At 36.5% G+C, this 22,549-nt stretch overlaps 1 pseudogene; it reads right to left on the bottom strand.

Annotated features, from left to right (window-relative positions):
* Nucleotides 1-17,782: 17,782 nt before the first annotated feature.
* Nucleotides 17,783-18,482, bottom strand: LOC125157057 (28S ribosomal protein S25, mitochondrial-like; annotated as a pseudogene).
* Nucleotides 18,483-22,549: the final 4,067 nt, after the last annotated feature.

The following is a 22,549-nucleotide window of genomic DNA, read 5'->3' on the forward strand; positions in this document are numbered from 1 at the left end:
TCTCCATTTTACTGACGGAGAAATGAGGGATAGAGAAGTTCAGTAACCTGCCCTGGGTCATATAACTAGTAAGCGGTGGAGCTGAATCCAGATATTCTGGCTTCAGAGACAGTGTGCTTATCCGGTAGACTGCATTCCCTTAGGATTAGTTAATTCAAAGTTCCATGTTAGTATCATCACATTCCAGAGTTTAAGAAGTTAAGATTCAGTTCAGGTGTTTTCCTTCCACTCAGAAGTCTTCCTTTACCTCCCTCAAACTACCCTTTCTGCTCTACTGCCATACAATGAGTATATCACTGCCATTGCATGTATCTTTCTCTATAAGAATTGCCTGTTTATGTATCTATATTATTATAGACAGTGAGATCTTTGGCAACAATCATATCTAATTTATCTTTGTACTACCAGAGTCTTTTAGCACAGGGTCTTATACTTTGTAGGTACTTAGTGTTCAGGGGACTGAACTGAACTGAACACTAGTGCAAAAGTCATGAAAAATTACTATTGGCCCACCCAATGTGTAAACCAATGATTAAGTTCTCATGATATACAAGATTCTATACTACACATTTTATATACAAATTAGTTCATTTTATTCTTACAACACTTATAAGGCGAATACCAGTATCATAGTTTTACTCATAAAGAGACTGAGGCTCAGAAAGATGAAATGGCTTGTTGCCTAAGGTCACAATTATTTTCTTTTTCAGGAATAGAATTTAGTGATTCATCACTTACATATAACACCCAGTGCTAATCCCAACAACTGTTTTCCTTTATGCCCCTTGTCCATTTAGCCCATCCCCCCACCCAACACTCCCTCAAGTAACCCTCAGTTTGCTATATGTATTTAAGAGTCTCTTATGGTTTACCTCCCTCTCTGTTTTTATATTATTTTTGCTTCCCTTCCCTTATGTTCATTGTTTTATATATTAAATTCTACATATAAGTGAAATCATACGATATTTGTCTTTCTCTGACTGACTTATTTCACTGAGCACAATACATTCTAATTCCATCCATGTTGTTGCAAATCGCAAGATTTCATTCTTTTTGATCACTGAGTAATATTCCATTGCATATATACACAACATCTTCTTTATCCATTCATCAGTTGATGGACATTTGGGCTCTTTCCATACTTTGCTATTGTCGATAGTGCTGCTATAAACATTGGCGTGTATGTGCCCCTTCGAAACTGCGCTCCTGTATCCTTTGGATCGATTCCTAGTAGCACTGTTGCTGGGTCATAGGGTAGTTCTATTTTTAATTTTTTCAGGAACTTCCATACTGTTTTCCAGAGTGGCTGTACCATTTGCATTCCCACCGGCAGTGCAAAAAGGTTCCTCTTTCTTCTCACCCTTGCCAACATCTGCTGTTGCCTGAGTTGTTAATTTTAGCCATTATGACAAGTGTGAGGTGGTATTTCATTGTGGTTTTGATGTGTATTTTCCTGATGACAAGTGATGTTGAAAATTTTTCATGTATCTTTTTGCCATCTGGATCCCTTCTTTGGAAAAGTGTCTACTCATGTATTTTGCCATTTCTTCACTGGATTATTTGCTTTTTGGGTGTTGAGTTTGATAAGTTCTTTATAGATTTTGGATACTAACCCTTTATCTGATATGTCATTTGCAAATATCTTCTCCCATTCTGTCGGTTGCCTTTTAGTTTTGCTGATTGTTTCCTTCACTGCACAGAAGGTTTTTACCTTGATGAGGTCCCAATAGTTCATTTTTGCTTTTGTTTCCCTTGCCTCCAGAGACATGTCAAGAAAGAAGTTGCTGCGGCTGAGGTCAAAGAGGTTGCCTGTTTTCTCCTCTAGCACTTTGATGGCTTCCTGTCTTACATTTCGGTCTTTCATCCATTTTGAGTTTATTTTGTGTATGGTGTAAGAAAGTGGTCCAAGTTCATTCTTCTGCATGTCACTGTCCAGAGTTCCCAACACCATTTGCTGAATAGACTGTCTTTTTTCCATTGGGTATTCTTTCCTGCTTTGTCAAAGATTAGTTAGCTATAAGTCTGTGGGTCCATTTCTGTGTTCTCTATCCTGTATCCATGTTTCTGATTTTGTGCCAGTACCATACTGTCATGATGATTACATCTTTGTAATATATCTTGAAGTCTGGAATTGTCATGCCTCCAGCTTTCATTTGCTTTTTCAGGATTCCTTTGGCTATCAGGGGTCTTTTCTGGTTCCATACAAATTTTGGGATTGTTTGTTCTAGCTCTGTGAAGAATGCTGGTGTTATTTTGATAAGGATTGCATTGAACATGTAGATTGCTTTGGGTAGTATCTACATTTTAACAATATTTGTTCTTCCTCTCCAGGAGCATGGAATCTTTTTCCATTTTTTGTGTCTTCTTCATTTTCTTTCATAAGCTTTCTATAGTTTTCAGTGTATAGATTTTTTACCTCTTAGGTTTATTTCTAGGTATTTTATGGTTTTTGGTTCAATTGTAAATGGGATCGATTCCTTGATTTCTCTTTCTGCTGCTTCATTATTGGTGTACAGAAATGAAACCAATTTTGGTACAGTGATTTTATATTCTGTGATTTTGCTGAATTCATGTATCAGTTATAGCAGTTTCTTGGTGCAGTCTTTTTGGGTTTTCCACATAGAGTATCATGTAGTCTATGAAGGGAGAAAGTTTGACTTCCTCTTTGCTGATTTGGATGCCTTTTATTTCTTTATGTTGTCTGAGCTGAGTCTAGTACTTCCAACACTATGCTGAATAAGAGTGGTGAGAGTGGATATCCCTGTGTGTTTCTAACCTTATGGGGAAAGCTCTCAGTTTTTCCCCATTGAGGATGATACTAGCTGTGGGTCTTTCATATATGGCTTTATGATTTGAGGAATTATCCTTCTATCCCTACCTTCTCAAGGGTTTTTGTCAAGAAAGGGATGCTGTATTTTGTCAAATGCTTTCTTTGCATCTATTGAGAGGATCATGTGTTTCTTATCCTTTCTTTTATTAATATGAAATATCACATTGATTGATTTGCAGATATTGAACCATCACTGCATCCCAGGAATAAATCCTACTTGATCGTGGTGAATGATTCTTTTAATGTATTGTTGGATCTGGTTTACCAGTATCCTGTTGAGAATTTTTGCATCCATGTTCATCAGGAAAATTGATCTCTACTTCTCCTTTTTAGTGGGGTCTTTGTCTGGTTATGGAATCAAGGTAATGCTGGCGTTGTAGAAAGAGTTTGAACGTTTTCCTTCCAATTCTATTTTTTGGAACACCTCCAATAGAATAGGTGTTAACTCTTCTTTAAATGTTTGATAGAATTTCCCTGGAAAGCCATCCTGTCCTGAACTCATGTTTGTTAGGAGATTTTTAATTAATGATTCAATTTCTTTACTGTTTATGGGTCTATCCAATTTTTCTATTTCTTTCTGTTTCAGTTTTGGTAGTTTATATGTTTCTAAGAATTTGTCCATTTCTTCCACATTGGACAATTTGTTGGCATATAATTGCTCATAATATTCTCTTATTATTGTTTATATTTATGCAGTGTTGGCTGTGATCTCTCCTCTTTCACTTGTGATTTTATTTATTTGGATCCTTTCCTTTTTCTTTTTGGTCAGTCTAGCTAGGGATTTATCAGCTTTGTTAATTCTTTCAAAGAACCAGCTCCTGGTTTCATTTATCTGTTCTACTGATTTTTTTATTTCCATATAATTTATTTCTGCTCTAATATTTATTATTTCCCTTCTTATGATGGTTTGGGGTTTTATTTGCTGTTGTTTTTTTACTTCTTTTAGGTGTAAGGTTAGGTTGTGCATTTGAGACCTTTCTTCCTTCTTTAGGAAGGCCTGATATACTTCCTTCTTATTACCACCTTTGCTGCATCCCAGGAGTTTTGGGCTGTCATGTTATCATTTTCTTTGGCTTCCATGTACTTTTTAATTTCCTCTTTAATAAGTTGGTTAACCTATTCATTATTTTTTAAATTTTTAAATTGTTTAATGTTTATTTATTTTTTAGAGAGAGCAGGAGCATGGGTGGGACAGAGAGAGAAGGGGACAGAAGATCCAAAGCAGGCTCTGCACTGACAGTCCAATGCAGGGCTTAAACTCACAAATCATGAGATCAACACCTGACCCGAAGTTGGACACTTAACCGACTGAGCCACCGAGGCACCCCAACCCATTAATTCTTTTTTTTTAAAAAATGTTTATTTATTGTTGAGAGACAGAGAGAGACAGAGCGTGAGCATGAGAGGGGCAGAGAGAGGAGGAGACACAGAATCTGAAGCAGGTTCCAGGCTCTGAGCTGTCAGCACAGGGTCTGACGCGGGGCTCGAACTCACAAACCCCGAGATCATGACCTGAGCCAAAGTTGGACGCTTAACCGACTGACCACCCAGGTGCCCCCAGTTAATTCTTTAGTAAGATGTTCTTTAATCTCCAAGTATTTGTGGCCTTTCCAAATTTTTCTTGTGGCTGATTTCAAGTTTCATAGCTTTGTATTTTGAAAATATGCACGGTACGATCTCAATCTTTTTGTACATGCTGAGGGCTGATTTATGACCCAGTATGTGATGTATTCTGGATAATGTTCCATGTGCCCTTGAGAATTTGTAATTCCATTGCTTTAGGATAAAATGTTCTGAATATATCTGTTAAGACCATCTGGTCCAGTGTGTCATTCAAATCCATTGTTTACTTGTTGATTTTCTGTTTAGGTGATCTGTCCATTGTTGTAAATGAGGTGTTGAAGTCCCCTACTATTATGGTATTATCATCAATGAGTTTCTTTATGTTTGTGATTCATTGATTTATATATTTGGGTTCTCTCACATTGGGGGCATAAATATTTATAATTGTTAGATCTTTTTGGTGGATAGACCCCTTAATTATGATATAATTCCCTTCTTCCTTTCTTGTTATAGTCTTTTTTTTTTTAACGTTTTTATTTATTTTTGGGACAGAGAGAGACAGAGCATGAACGGGGGAGGGGCAGAGAGAGAGGGAGACACAGAATCGGAAACAGGCTCCAGGCTCTGAGCCATCAGCCCAGAGCCTGACGCGGGGCTTGAACTCACGGACCGCGAGATCGTGACCTGGCTGAAGTCGGACGCTTAACCGACTGCGCCACCCAGGCGCCCCTCTTGTTACAGTCTTTTAAAATCTAGTTGGTCTGATATAAGTATGACTACTCCAGTTTTCTTTTGATGACCATTAGCATGATATATGGTTCTCCATCCCCTTACTTTCAATCTGCAAGTGTCTTTAAGTCTAAAATGGGTCTCTTGTAAGCAGCGTATAGATGAGTCTTGTTTTCTTATCTATTCTGATACCCTATGACTTGATTGGAGCTTTAAGTCCATTGACATTTAGAGTGAGTGCTGAAAGATATGAATTTAATGCCATTGTGTTGCCTGTAGAGTTGGTGTTTCTGGTGATGTTCTATGTTCCTTTCTAGTCTTTGTTGCTTTTGGTCTTTTTTGTATTGTTTTGTCTTTTCTCCACTCAAAGTGTCCCACTTAAAATTTCTTGTAGGGCTGGTTTAGTGGTCATGATTTCCTTTAGATTTATTTGTCTGGGAAACCCTATCTCTCTTTCTATGTTGAATGACAACCTTGCTGGATACAGGATTCTTGGCTGCATATTTTTCTGATTCAGCACACTGAATATACCCTGCCATCCTTTCTGGTAAAGTCACAATAATTAAGTGGTAAACTTGGACCCCTAAGCTGTAGTCTATCAGGCTGATAAAGCCTACTCTTTATATATGCCTGTTAAACTGCCTTCAAGAATCAGTTTCTATAGGAATTATTCTCTGATTCTTGACTCTGCATTTTTGAATATCCAGTTGTATACAAACTTCTGGATACTGTATATCACCTTAGCAACTAGAAACTTGAGATTAATCAAATGATCAGCTCATTTTAGGTAGTGTAGTAGGTCCAGGGAAGAACACATTGAAGTTGTTAGGCCAGTGTATATATGGATTTTCACAATTGTGAAATACACTACTTGGTAAATAATTTAATTTTCCATCCAACTTTTGTCCTTTTTTCCTTGCTTAAATTATAAGTAAAGTGTATTCATTCACGTTAAAAATAGGTAAAGTTGTATTATACCCATAGTAAATTGAGGGGGGAGGAGTAATTGACCCAAGATGTGGTTTGACTTGGAAGGAGGGAGAAATGTATTTCATGTTGGACATTCTGGGGGAAACATGAGTGTAATGAAAAACTTATCCACTTTCTTTTCCAAATCAGAGCTAAAGAAAAGGTTCTATTTAGATTCTTATAAGGTATATTCATGTATAAACTCTGTGTGCATGTTTTACACAACTGTATATATGTACAGACAACACCATATAGACAAGTATTATGGGAGTTGACAAATAGTGTTAATCTCCTAAAAGTAAACCTACACAACTGAACCTTACTTCATTAAAGGTTGTCAAATACTTAGTATACTTTTAATTAAATTTTACATCACACAGAAGGAAATAATAAAGGAAAAATCACATTTTGAATAAATCTTAAAGGTGAACAAACTTTCTCTATATTCAACAGACTTCCAAAGACAAATTTTGTAATTTGTGTCCTTTTTAGTTCAAAGCTCAAGAACTGTTATGAACTAGAGTGCTATGACAAGATCTGAACATATATCAATCCATTATAAGTTCACCAAGGTGGTTGAACAAGTATTTATATTTTGGAATAAGCTAAGAGAACTAGTTGTTGAAGGAAGAAAATATTCAAGTAAAATTTCATGACAAGAAATCCTTGATGGTTTGAGATACCTTCATCTATATCAGAAAAATAAACAGCTGCATATTTCACTGAAGAATTCTTTACAAGCAATAATGATGAGAATAGAGAAAAAAAACAATTACAAAGCAGTCTTTTACTTTGACAACATTCCTAGAGTAATTTTGACCTGAATTCCTTTGGATAAAACCAATGATAGCTGTTTTCATAAAACTTTTTAAAAGGTGTGAAACTTTTGATGAAGGAATGGTGATTGTATTATATTCTTAGTTTTTCACTAAGTTCATGATTGACAAGAGGACAAATTCACTTAAACTGAGGACAATCTCTGCAAAGCATATTTCTCTTAATTATACAAACGTGTAAGTTACATAACAAATAAAGTACCAGAGTAATAGAAAAATATACTTTCCTAATTTCATTGTTCAGCATACTTTTAATGCTTATGCACATTAATATGCTATAGCAGGTATTGTGCTCTTTTTGCATTTACCCCTAAGTAAGTTATGGTCAAGTATGCAAAGACACTGTTGGATGCCAGGTGGCTTGTATGGTTCTACTGCAACATGCTTCCTATGGCAGTATTTCACTCTTCAAGGGGCACAAGGAAGATATCTTATGATCATGCTACTAGTTTCAGGGAATATATTTTCCCAATCTGCATACTACTCAACAGAAATTAGGGGGAGGGACCCATCCATATTAGTTTAGATATCTGATACTCAGTACATCTTCAATAATGTTTGTTGAATAAATCAAATCAAAATAATTACAGAAGGAAAGAGGATATTTATTTACCTAAACTTTTGCATCTTCTGGAAGTCAATAAGAAAACTGAACTGGATGTTCTTACAGAAAATTAAAGTATCATATGTTAGAGATATTTATTTTTTAAACTAATAGTTGCTAGACTATTTAGGAATTTCAAATTTGGAAATAACTTTGCATGTCCTATAATTGAGAGGCTGTGAGACACCTCAGGAAATTGGCTGTGTGTGCTTATAAAAGTGCAAATTTCAGGGGTGCCTGGGTGGCTCAGTCTGTTGGGCATCTGACTTCAGCTCAGGTCATGATCTCTCAGTTCATGAGTTTGAGCCCCACATCAGGCTCCATGCTCGCAGCTCGGAGCCTGGAGCCTGCTTTGGATTCTGTGTCTCTCTCTCTCTCTTTGATGCTCCCCTGCTTGTACTCTGTTTCTGTCTCTCTCTCTCTCTCAAAATAAATAAACATTTAAAAATGCAAATTTCAGGATGGAGGATGGTAGCAGAGTAGGAGGACCCTAGGCTCACCTCCTCTCATGAATACAACAATGTACCCAAAGACTGGCAGAACAAACCTCAACTAAATGTAGAGAAGAGGCCACAATGAAAAAGGAAGAAAGTGTGGAGACTGTGCTTTGGGAAAGAAATTGATCATGGCCACTTTGGTGGAGAGGGAGCTGTGGCCCCAGAGAATGGCAAGAGAAAGATTAGCTCACAGTGGAGCACATGGGGAAAACAAATCCCATGGCAATTGACTTAGAAAGCGAGAGGGACTGAATTTTGAAACTTTCCACAACAAGGGGGCATAAAGCCTGGAGTTTTAAAGGTCATCAGGCATGGCTGAGATAGAGCCCAGAGGGCATTGAGGCAGCTTTTGGACAGAAGGCATGCAAGTAGCATCCTGACATAGAGCATGGAAACAGGGATCTGAAGAGCACCTGGAGCACAGAGTAGGAGATTATCTGTTCTCTTCAGAGTGCATCCCAGAGAGGATGCATTCACAGAGAGACTCTTCTAGGAACAAAGGAACCAGCCAGCACCATTTCCCTCCCCTACTACTCAGTGTAAGCACAGAGTCACCTGCAAGAACCAGAACAGCACCAACACTTGCTACTTAACTTGCTTCCACAAAGCCTTGCCTCCCCATGCTCCAGTAGAACTGCCCCTCCCAGTCATGCCTACATCAGTCCCAGCAAGGAGGGCCCCCTTCCCCAGAAGACCCACCCACACCCCTGCTCATACAACCTCTCATAACTGAGGAGTTTTGTGGACCCTCGGTTCTGATGGTGGTGGTGACAGGTTTCATTTCACAAAAATACCAGAGAACACTTAGTTGAAATGCTCCACATTCAGGCCACGGACCAAACACTGCCCACAGCTGGCAAAGAGAACCTCTGCAGATGACTGGCCTGGGAATAAAGTGGCCAGGACAAAACAGCAGAGTACACACAGCACATATTGGAGACACTCTCAGAAGCACCAAGTTCTGAGACAGAGGGGACACTACATGGCAGGGCACTATAGGATACCTTCTTCATAAGGCCATTGTCCTCAAGAACAGGAGACATAGCTGACTTTCCTAACACAGAGAAACAGGCACAGAGACTTAGACAACATGAGAAAACATCAGAATATATCTCAAATGAAAAAAAAAAACAAAAAAAAATAGGACAAGGCCATGGCCAGATATCTAAGTGAAACCAATATAAATAACGTGCCTGATAGAGAATTTAAAGTAATGATCATGAGGATACTCACTGAGGGGTACCTACATGGCTCAGTGGGTTAAATGTTTGATGCTTTTTTAATGTTTATTTATTTTGAGAGAGAGAGAGAGAGAGAGAGAGAGACAGTGTGAGCAGAGTGTGAGCAGGAGCAGAGAGGAAGGGAGACATAGAATCTGAAGCAGGTTCCAGGCTCCAAGCTGTCAGCACAGAACCCAACATGGGGTTTTAACTCATGAACCAGGAGATCACGACCTGAGCCAAAGTCAGAAACTTAACTGGGTGATCCAGCCAGGCACCCCATGTTTGACTCTTCATTTCAGCTCAGGTCACAATCTCATGGTTCATGAGATAGAGCCCCATGTCAGGCTCTATGCCAAAAGAAAAGTCCAGGATCAATGGCTTCACAGGCAAATTCTACCAGACATTTAAGGAAGAGTTAATACCTGTTCTTTCAAAGTTTCTTAAAAAAGCAGAAAAGGAAGGAAATTTTCCACATTTTTTCTATGAGGTCAGCATTACGTTGATACCAAAACCAGATAAAGACACCAGTAAAAAAGAGAACTGCAGGCCAATATCTCTGATGAACACAGATGCAAAAATCCTCAACAAGATACTAGCAAACCAAATCCAACAATACATTTAAGAAATCATTCACTTCGATCAAATGGGGTTCATTACTGGGTTGCAAGGCTGGTTCAATATTCACAAATCCATCAACATGTTACATCACATCAATAAGAGAAAGAATAAGAACCATATGATCATTTAAATAGATGCAGAAAAAGCATTTGACAAAGTACAATGTCCATTCATGATAAAAACCTTCAATGAAGTAGGTTTAGAGGGAATATACCTCAACATAATAAAGGCCATATATGAAAAACTCACAGCTAATATCATCCTCAATGGGGAGAAACAGAGCTTTTCCCCTAAGGTCAGGAACAAGACAAGGGTGTCCACCCTCACCACTTCTATTCAACATAGTACTGGAGGACCTAGCCATAGCAATCAGACAACAAAAAGAAATACAACACATCCAAATTAGTAAGGAAGAAGTAAAACTTTCATTATTTGTAGATGACATGATACTATATGTAGAAAACTCAAAAGAGTTTACCAAAAAAATGGCTGGAACTGATAAATGAATTCAGTAAAGTCACAGAATATAAAATCAGCATACAGAAATCAGTTGCATTTCTATACACCAATAATGAAGCAGCAGAAAGAGAAATTAAGGAATCAATCTCACTTATAATTGCAGCAAAAACCATAAGATACCTAAGAATAAACCTAATCAAAGAGGTGAACAATCTGTACTCTTAAAACTATGAAATATTTATGAAAGAAATCCAAAATGACACAAAGAAATGGAAGGACATTCATTCCATGCTCATGGATTGGAAGAACAATTACTGTAAAAATGTCTATACTACCCAAAACAATCTACACATTTAATGCAATCCCTTTCAAAATCCCAACAGCATTTTTCACAGAACTAGAATAAAGAATCCTAATGCTTGTATGGAACCACAAAAGACTCCAAATAGCCAAAGCAATCTTGAAAAAGAAAAGCAAACAAGAGGCATCACAATTCCAGACTTCAAGTTATATTACAAAGCTGTAATAATCAAAACAGTATGGCACTGGCATAAAAATAGACACATAGATCAATAGAACAGAATAGAAAGCCCAAAAATAAACCCACAACTATAAGGTCAATTAATCTTCGACAAAGCAGGAAAGAATATGCAATGGGAAAAAGACAGTCTCTTCAACAAATGCTGAGAAAACCAGATAGTGACACATGCAAAAGAAACAAACTGGACCACTTTCTTACGCCATACACAAAAATAAATTCAGAATAGATTAAAGACCTAAATGTGAAACCTCAAACCATAAAAATCCTGGAAGAGGATACAGGCAGTAACTTCTTTGACATAGGCTATAGCAACTTCTTGCAACATATGTCTCCTGAGGCAAGGCAAACAAAAGGAAAAATAAACTATTGAGACTACATCAAATTAAAAGGGTCTGTACAGCAAAAAATACAATCAACTAAAAGGCAACCTATGTAATGGGAGAAGATATTTGTAGATGACATATCTGATAAAGAGTATCCAAAATATATAAAAACTTGTTAATTTTTTTAATAAAACAAAATAATCCAATTAAAAATGGGCAGAAGACATGAATAGACATTTCTCTAAAGAGTACATACAAATGGCCAACAGACACATGTGAAGATGTTCATCACCACTTACTATCTGGGAAATGCAAATCAAAACGATAATGAGTTATCACCTCACACCTATCAGAATGGCTAAAAACACAAGAAATAACAGTCATTGGCGAAGATGTGGAGAAAAAGGAACACTCATGCACTGTTGTTGGGAATGCAAACTGGTGCAGTCACTGTGGGAAACACCATGGAGGTTCCTTCAAAAAGTTAAAAATAGAACCACCCTATGATGCATCAATTGCTTTACTGGGTATTTACCCAATGAACACAAAAATACTAATTCAAAGGGATACATGCACCCTTATGTTTATAGAAGCCTTATTTATAATAGCCAGATTATGGAAGCAGGCCAAGTGTCTATCAACTGATGAATGGATAAAGATGATGTGGCATATATATATATATATATATATATATAGTATATTACTCAGCCATAAAAAATAATGAAATCCTGCCTTTTCCAACAACCTGGATGGAACAAGAGCATATTATGCTGAGTGAAATAAGTCATTCAGAGAAAGATAAATACCATATGATTTCACTCATAGGTGGAATTTAAGAAACACAACAGATGAACATAGGGGAAGGGAAGGAAAAATAAAGATAAAAACAGAGAGAGAAGCAAATCATGAGAGACTCTTAACTATAGAGAACAATCTGAGGGTTGCTGGAGAAGAAGTGCGTTGGGGGGATGATCTGAAATGGTGATGCGCATTAAGGAGGGCACTTGGTGGGATGAGCACTGGGTGTTATATGAAAGTGATGGATCACTGGGTTCTACTCCTGAAACCAGTACTACACTATATGTTATCTACCTTGAATTAAAATAAAAACTTGGAAGAAAGAAAAAGGATAACTCTGAAGAAAAAAGATGTGGTATATATACACAGTGGAATATATTCAGCCATAAAAAATGAAATCTTGCCATTTGCAATGACATGGATGGAGCTAGAGAGTATATGCTAAGCAAAATACATAGTTACAGAAAGACAAATAAAATAGCATATGATTTCTCTCACATGTGGAATTTAAGAAACAGAGCAAACAAGCAAAGGGAGAAAAAGAGAGAGACACAAACTAAGAAACAGATTCTTAACTCTATGGAATAAACTGATGGTTACCAGAGGGGAAGGGGTGAAGGGTCAGGTTAAACAGGTGATGAGGATTAAGTAGTGCACCTGTAATGAGCACTGGGTGATGTATGGAATTGTTGAATCACTATATTGTACACCTGAAATAATACAACACTATAGGTTAACTGGAATTAATATGAAAACTTAAAAAGCCAAAAATAAGAATAGTACAGGACTAAAAGCTAAGAATAAGAATGATTTTAAATAATAAATTAAACAAATTTATTAATTTAAATAATAAGAGCAGAGATCAAGCAATAGAGTACTTTTAAACTTTCACCAGATTAAGCAACTGAATACCTTTGAACTTTCACTTGACCTTTAACCTCTTACAAGCCCTTACAGTGAATGAGCTTTTAAAAATTATTATTATTAGCAGGTCAAGAACTGTTTAATTCAATGAGCTGGAGAGCTGCAAAGTGTAACAAGGAGTAGGCATCCCAGTTTCTACAACCTCTTCAGGAACACCAAAAACTGAAACAAGGCAAGAAATCTTACCAGATATATTTAACTACTTTAAATATGCAGATATTGAGGATGAAATTGCTCCTCACACTTCTTCAATACTAACTGTAAAAGTTTAGGAAAGTTTATTAGATTCTTTTCCTTTGTTGAGTGGTACAACTTTGCAGAAACAAAAAAAATGCATATCATAAAAATAGTTCTTTTGTTAGCAATATGACAGTTTGAAGCACCTGATAGCAATTTGGCATGTAACTGTGTTCTTAATTCTTGCAAATTTAAGATAATTAATACCTTTGAAGTACTGCATGTGCCTTTTGAAAAGAACAATTTTGATTTTCACATTAGAAATCCTAGAAAATAATTGCAGCAGGTTCAGAATTTGGATCTTCTTATCTTCTAACCATCCAAAGAAATATTTTTTAAACCATGCTTTATTCTTTGTATTTTTATAGTATACATGTAGAAGTTATTAATTTCTGAAAATGCTCATTAAGAGCATCTTATAAAATATGGCAGATTCTAATGTAAGACGGCTCAATTTTTAAAGGTAAGAAACCTAACTGGTTAATAGATACTTTGATATATTTTAGAATATCTTTACTTGCCTCAAAAGAATAATCCATACTTTTGCTTGGTTGTGATTCCAAAGTTGACTGTGCTTCCTTGTTACAGATACTCATTTCATCACAACTGATGAATGTCTTTTGTATATAAGTACATATATACACATATATTCTTTTATAAAAAGTCTAAGTTAAAGTCAGTGTTCCTAGTATGTTGCTAGGAATGAATATTGAAATGAATCAATTGCTTGTGCTTACAATGTATAGGTTTGCAGAATCAGAAAGAAATCCCAGTTTCTCAGTAGCAAAGGAGAAAAGTCAGTTTAGACTTAAAGGAAGAAAGGAAGAAACTATTATGCTGTTTACCTACAACACTCTCCCAGTTTTAGAATTCCTTGTATAATGCTTTTGTTTGTGTAAGCTATTTGAGAAATATAGTTGTGCTTTATTTTGGTGATTGGGTGATTGAGGAAAGTGAGGGCAATTTGAAGAGTAATTGCCGTTTGCTGGGATGATTTAAATTCCTGTAACTATCTCACATGTTGCTGTTTTACCTTTAAGGCAAAGTACACAATATAAAGGTAATGAAAATAACTATAATTTATTGAGCACATATTATGTGTGCTGCCTTCCTAGGTATTTTGCATACAATAAATTTACAATGCATTCTCTCCATTCAACAAATGAAGAAACTGAGAAGAAATTGGTTAAGTAACTTGCCCAAGGCACACAGGAGACAGAATTCAGTTTATTTCAGCTTGACTTAAACCTCCTGCTGTTTCCACTGTTTCATGCTACTTTCTCAAAATCTCATTTTAAGTAGCTACTAATCCATACTGCTGAATAATGAAGAAAGTATGTCTTAACAAACTGGCTTTTTAAAAAAGAAACATTTTTAAAAGCATGGTATAGGATAATTAGAAGTAAATTCCACTATTCAATCTTATTTTTCTTAGGTCAAACAAAACTCTAGCAATTTGATCCCAATAATGTGCAAACACAAATACAAGTGAAAGCCATTGTTTGTCATTTAAACTCCCCAAGTGGCCTGAGACAATGCCAGTTTACCTTCCCCTCACTAGTGGATGCATTTAGAACCCTGTCACAAAACCTATCAGAAATTCTGAGTTTATTTTTAACGTGCATTTATTTGAGAACAGAATCTTTAAAATAAAATAGGGTGATGGGAAGATGAGAAAAGTTATTTTCTATCACAGACACAGATATAGCTATTAAGTCTATTTTCACTTGCCACTAAAAACCAGAACTAAAGTGGCTGTAGATACCTACCTCTCAAACAATAAAAATGGATTATGCTAATGATTCCATTTATGGAAACACGACTAAAACATTAGCCATTCTCACCCAAACTCCTGTTTTTTGTCACATTTTAATCTTGATATTTTATTTTAAATGTTTACTTATTCATAGAAAGAGCACATACATGCAAGCTGGGGAGGGGCAGAGAGACAAGAAAGAGAGAGAGAGAGAGAGAAAGAGAGAGTGCCATGCAGGCTCTGTGCTGTCAGCAAGAGCCAGATGCTTAACTGGCTGAGCCACCCCATAACCCTGATCTTTTATTTTAAAGATTCTGTTAAAATCTACTTGCTCTATCAGTTTTGCAATGCCTTTGATTAAAAAAAAATAAAATTCTGACCCAAGACATAAGAATTAGATTCTTCAGTATTGTGAAAAGTTTACCAACATGTTATTAGGATCTTACTAGCTTATTCAGTGATTTGTGAATCAGGCAGCATCCAATATACAAAACAGAAAGGAGTTCCAAAGAGATAAGTGCAGGTGTTTTATAGACAGAGGTACAGAGGATTAAGGAAGCTCTACTGAGCAAATCTGATTTGATTGACTAATAAAGTTTCCCTTCTTTGGTACACAAAGAATCTTGACACATGTTTGTGTAATTTAAGTTGAGCAGACAGATTCTGATTGGTCAATTCTAAGTTACATTTCTGGGTAAGTAGAGCACTCAGGAGAAAAGGAAACTTTGTTAAGTTTTGGCAAACAGAGGGAGCTTTGCATGAGTGCCTCCCTTTTGGGCCTAGCATAATTATTTAACACTTAACAAAATAGGAGTAGCTTTTACATAGATAATTCTATACAGTGCATTTGCTGTGAAGAGTTTCCATTTTGTTTATCTGGGCAGAATTACTTACAGACAGCAATGTCCCAAATGGGCCAAATTTTAGATATCAGAATAAGTTTGATAGCCTTCTTGGTAATGGTATTTGTTTGAAATGGGTATCGTCCCAGTTGTAGAACTTAAGATATAAAAAATTCTACCAAATGTGCTTTCAATTACTTCATGTAGGAGTTCTTTTCATATAGAGAAAATGTGATAATTTATTAGTTCTTCATTAAGTAGATGTTAATTGTGTACCTACTATGTGCATGGTATGCAATTAATCAGATAGATGACCTTGCCCCTCAAGGATTTTAGAATATTGTAGGCAACATAAGATCTGCTTTTGCCCATATCAATTACCTTCTAGCAACACCAAATATACATGTGATGTTGTGATGTTAATTCTACTAATGCTTTACTAATGCAAATGCTTTACATGTTATAAATTTGGTGCAGTGGAAAAGTCACTTAGCATATGAATGAACCTAATCAGATGCTCACCACCTTGACTTTGTTTTTAACTTAACATTGGACACTCTATACTTTTCACAAAGTATTGTCTTTGTGAATAAAATGTCTCCAAGGGAGTCACTCAGCATACATTAGGTTCAGCTGAAGCTCAAAGACAGGGAGTAGGAAAACTTTATAGTGAAAGAATGGGAATGCTTCAGGTATGCTGTGATTTGAGGCTGTTGGTATACAGAAGCTGAATATGGGCTTACCAGAAGCAGAGCACACTATGTGGTTGGTTTGGGGAACACATTTGGCTTTCTTTGATTGGTCCTTAATTGAAATTGGAGGCAAAATTAAGCTGGCAGTCATTGACCAAGTCTTGACCTATTGACCAAGTCTTGACCTTTCTGGGTGGAGGCTACAGAGGCTGTAGGTCAGGATTCTATTTTCATATATGGTCTAGTCATGGTTTGTGTATTCATTCAGTCTCTCATTGTGAAACATTATTATCACTCATGTTCAACACTTTTGTGAGTACCTACTATGTTCCAGGCAGTGCTTTAGGTACCAGCAAGAGACAATGACCAACACAGGAAAAAACAAAAATCCCTGCCCTCGGAAAGATTATATCTTTTTTAATTTTTTAATTTAAATTCAAGTTAGTTAACATACAGTGTAGTATTGTTTTCAGGATAGAACCCAGTGATACATAAATTTCATATATGAATGCTCATCCCAACAACTTTCCTCCTTAAAGCCCATCACCCATTTAGCCCATCCCTCCACCCACTTCCCCCCAGCAACCCTCATTTTGTTCTCTGTATTTAAGAGTCCTTTATTGTTTCCCTCCCTCTCTGTTTTTATCTTACTTTTCCTACTAGTTTTAAATAGAACAGACAAACAAGGTTATACTGAGAAAGGTGACACTGAAAAATAGAGTTGAGAAAAAAAGAATTCCTGGAAAAAAGCATTCCAGGAAGAAGGAACAGTGAGTTTACAGATTCTGAGGCTATGATATGCTAATGTATTTTATGATAACATGAAGGCCATGTGGCCTGAATAAATAAGGGGGAATAGTAGAAGGAGATGTGATCAGGGAGGGAAATTAATATATATATATAACAGAAATAGAAATAAAATTTAAATTTTATAAATAAAATATATAGTTATATATAACTATGTAGAGTTAAAAACAAATATAAATAAAATATAAAATATAAAAATTTATATAATTACAAATCTATTATATATAAACACTAATTCTAAATACATTTGGTGAGAATAATTAGGCTGTTTTTATGCCTCAAGCATCCAATTTACCTCTATTTGTTTAGGTTAAAGAAAGAAAATTCTGATTCACTCACATAAGTAGATTAAATAACAGACTTTTTAAAAATAACATGTCTTACAACCTTAGTATTGGTTTCAACTGATTTGATTTTTGTCTCCTAAGTATTTAAGTTAGATAAGAAAGAAATAAAAATTTTAATAAATACTGAAACCAATATGATGTAATACTTATTTTCTTTTTTTCCTTTCTTTCTTTCCTTTTTTTTTTTTTATTTGAGATCAGGAGGCATTTTATTGACCTGATGGATAGGATATTCATCTACTTGCTCCACTGCAGATACTCCACCTACCCTCCCATGTCCTTTCACACAAGTGTATGAAGGGGGCCCTCTGATGGCAAAGACATTTTCAGTGTTCCTCCAGGGACAGAACCAGGGACTTCCCTGAGTGTATTCTGAGACCTGGGCTCTGGCTTTCAGTGTTGTTTTGTATTTCTCTGTCATCTCCTTATGTAGGGGCACCAGGTCCAGGAAGGGGACCTGCCCTTCCACCTCACAGATGTAGGCCCCTAGGCAGTACTTTCAGGGGCCAAAGTGAGTCGGGTGAGAAAGCTGCTTTTCTGTTCCTCTTTATCAAGGGTTTCTTTGTTCTTCCCCAATATTTTTTGATATGCTCCATGATATCCTTATTACTCTTGGTCTTCACATCCGCGAGGACCTGCTACCCGGAATCCAGATAGAACTGCAGGAAGGGGGACAGTCTCATGTTCTTAAACACCATGATCTGCACTCAAGGGTTTTTGTACTGGATTTGAGATATGTTGAAAAACACAAATTTCCTGGCCTCCTCGCCCAGCTCCCCATACGTCTTGTAGTTCACAGTCATGACCTTCACTGACTTTGAACACTATGCTACCTGGCTCAGGTACTGCAGGGTGCAGTGGATCAGGAAGCAGCCCTTCCTGGGCATGGCGCTGGAGGTGTCGAGCCGCGGATCTAGCAGCAAGGAGAGACCCAGAATTGCAGACGCAGCCGACCCAGCGGACCTCACACCGCTTTGCTTCACCGCTGGTTTCCACTTCCTGCACAGATGCAGAGGAGATGCCTCCGGTGGCAGGCAGCCACTACTAGTGAATTAAACATGTGCTGAGCAGATGTTTCTGTGCTTTGCTGAGCATTTAATTGAGTGTGGCTTAGATACTCTATAGTCATAGATTGGCTTATATAATTTACTTTCATAATTGTAGATCAGACATTTTTTAAAGACCAGTTCAGCTCTGTAAACTTCTTAATCAATGGCACACTTACAAAATTTTCATGTATCTTCTAGAAATGTCAGGAACTCTTTTATTCTCAGTTCTGCATAAAAAATGTGGCAATTTTGGGGCGCCTGGGTGGCGCAGTCGGTTAAGCGTCCGACTTCAGCCAGGTCACGATCTCGCGGTCCATGAGTTTGAGCCCCGCGTCAGGCTCTGGGCTGATGGCTCAGAGCCTGGAGCCTGTTTCCGATTCTGTGTCTCCCTCTCTCTCTGCCCCTCCCCCGTTTATGCTCTGTCTCTCTCTGTCGCCAAAAAAATAAATAAACGTTGAAAAAAAATTTTTTTTAAAAATTAAAAAAAAAATTTTAAAAAATGTGGCAATTTGACAACCCAAGTAAATGGGAGAGGGGTCTCAACAAGAAGTCAACATTTGGTATATTACATATTGGACTGTGCGTTTTCCATTTATTGGTAAATTCATTAAGGCAAATAAAGACCACATTTAGGTCAACCATTTCTGGAATCTCTAAGCACTGTCAATCACAGTGAATTACTACTGAATTAGCATAGGTATTCATAGAAACTTTTATGGCTTTGATTTGGAATATATAAACCAATGAATAATTTAAGCTTAAATATCAACTTTTACCCGAATATAACACATAGAATAATAGAAAATATCAACTTTCACCTGAATACAACACATATAGTAATAGAAAATGGGGTTTACATTCAATTATCATTTTGAGGGTCCTCTACCTCCTAGGTCTAATTTTATAATCTGGGAAGAAAGTGACTCTCTTTATTAGGATACTGACATGTATTTCTACTGATATGTATATAGTAGACAATAAAATGACAGAATCTGTCAATCAAAGCTTGCAATGTGTTAATTTTGTTTCTTTCTGTTTCCTGCATCAATGTGATTTTATGTCATTGAAGATGTGTTTTAAAGTGTTTTTAAGGTATTTGCCACAGTACACTTTAGTTTATCAGTGATGAGCCATAATCTTCCATTTTTTTTTCTAAATTATTTTGTTTGGTGTGTGTGTGTGTGTGTGTGTGTGTGTGTGTAAGAACACAACGCACCAGTCTTGCTTTTTTATGGATGTAGAAGGTGCACTAAACCATCATATTTAAATATGTTTTGCTAATTGGCCATCCCTTTCATTTGTATAATAGTAAAGAAAGAACAATAAACAAGTCATTTTACTAACACAAGCATTTAATTTTCAATCAAGACACTAAAGTATGGTTTTAAAAGTACCCTTGAAATACAATCTCATTGCTTATTGAATAAACTATTATTAAAAGGAGATAGGCACTAATTAACTAAATAATGCTAGAAAGAAGCTGAATCCGGGCAATGGCAGTCAAAAAGAATTAACATGAAGTCAAAATGAAGAGATTTCAGATCCATTCAGACTTGTGTTTCATAGGCTTTGGAATTTTGGAAAATCAGTCATATCCTATTCAATAGTTTGATTGATTCTTTAGACAATAATTAAAAAGGAATATTATGTGGGGCACCTGGGTGGCACAGTCGGTTAAGCGTCCGACTTCAGCCAGGTCACGATCTCGCGGTCTGTGAGTTCGAGCCCCGCGTCGGGCTCTGGGCTGATGACTCGGAGCCTGGGGCCTGTTTCTGATTCTGTGTCTCCCTCTCTGTCTGCCCCTCCCCCGTTCATGCTCTGTCTCTCTCTGTCCCAAAAATAAATAAACGTTGAAAAAAAAATTAAAAAGAAAAGGAATATTATGTAGCAGTTGTGTTAACACAATCATGTGATATTTACTGTAATTGAAATGGGTGGACTTTGTACTATATCCTCCCTAGAATCTGATTCATCTTTGAACACTATGACCACAAGACTAGAAATTGCTACCAGTTAGGAGTTTGAATGGAAACTATTTTTTTCCAGAGATATGACATCCACTCTTACCAACTGTACTTTTTCTCTAAGACCCATAACTATGCTTGAGAAGAAGTGAGATAAGTCAGAGAAAGACAACATTGTTTGAACTTACTTACATGTGGAATCTAAAAAGGGTGTATTAAAAAAAAAGAGTAAAATGGTAGTTACCGGAGGCCAAGGGTGGGTGGGGGAATAGGAGAGATGTTTAAGAGTATAGACTTGCAACTAGTAAATAAGTCCTAGAGATCTAATGCATAGCATAGTGATTATAGACAACAATACTGTATTATGAATATCAAACTTAATAAGATACTTAGATTGTAATTATTATGGTCACAAAAAAGAAATGATAATTATGTGACATGATAGAGGTGTTAGCTAATGACAATAGTGGCAATCATATTACAATATATAAATGTATCAAATGAACATGTAGTACACTTTAAGCTTATACAATATTATGTATCAAATATAATTCAATTTTTAAAAGTGGATAAGCATACGTACATACTTACCAAATTTCAAAGAAATAGAATGCCTATGCATAGACATGGGCCTTCTGACATAAAAGTGTTATCAATGAGATTTTATGAGGAAATCATCTAATTTTAAAAATGTCTCTCTACAGTCACACATATGCATTAAACACCAATCCTAACATTTTTTAATAATAATTGAGTTGCCACCTTCTCTTTATATACTCAAGAATTTGGCCAACTTGATCTGGCCTTCTCCTATTAGATTTTACAATGTCACTTGGCCTTGGCCTCTTTTTATATATAGAAAATATTTTCAGGGACACGGCCTACATATAGAAAGAAACCAAGTGACAAGTGCAAATATATATATATATATATGTATATATATATATATATATATATATATATATATATTCTACTGTCAAGACAGAAAGCAACACAAAAACATCAGTTTCCTATGACTATCACCTAACATAGGAAGTTCCAATTCTACTTGCATCAGCAATTATGTTACAACTATTTAATGGTCACCAATATTTTAGTGATTGGTTTTAATCAAGCCAAATGTTTTTTGAGGCCATACGTGAAGGGCAATATAGTTTAGTGGTTTTAGAACATGGGGTCTAAAGTCATTTAGCTTTAATTTATAGCTCGACTCTGCCACTTACAGACCATGTGACCCTGGGCAAGTTAAATAACTTTTCTATGTCCCACATTCCTTGTCTATGATAAGGTACTGATAATAGAATTCTTGTGAGAATTAAAGGAGTTAACATATGTGCAATGTTTAACACATAGCCTGACATATACTAAACACTACATATAAGTTTTAAATGTTAACATTGTTTTGCACATATTTTGAATATAGAACTTTCATAGTAATTGGTTCATTTTAAAAGTAAGACCTGTATCAAAGGTATTTTCAACATAGATCTTGAAAAGTCTGCAAAGATCACAAGTGGAGGCTCCTTCTTGCATTCAGGTAAGCGAAGATTTATTTCTGTTGATGTTTTGCTTAAAGTTCTTCAGTGGTATGGCCTTATGACCTGAGGAGGTAGAACCTGGGTTTCTCACTTCTCAATAAAGGGACTCCTTCTTACACACTACATGGAAAGTGGGTGTAATCTGGGTTGGCACTAAACTCCCATCTGGGAAACAATCCTGGAAATAGAAGGTATAGCCAGAGCAATAAAAATGACATATCTGGGGGCGCCTGGGTGGCGCAGTCGGTTAAGCGTCCGACTTCAGCCAGGTCACGATCTCGCGGTCTGTGAGTTCAAGCCCCGCGTCGGGCTCTGGGCTGATGGCTCAGAGCCTGGAGCCTGTTTCCGATTCTGTGTCTCCCTCTCTCTCTGCCCCTCCCCTGTTCACGCTCTGTCTCTCTCT

The sequence above is a fragment of the Prionailurus viverrinus genome, chromosome X (genome assembly GCF_022837055.1).
Source record: "Prionailurus viverrinus isolate Anna chromosome X, UM_Priviv_1.0, whole genome shotgun sequence".
NCBI lineage: Eukaryota > Metazoa > Chordata > Mammalia > Carnivora > Felidae > Prionailurus > Prionailurus viverrinus.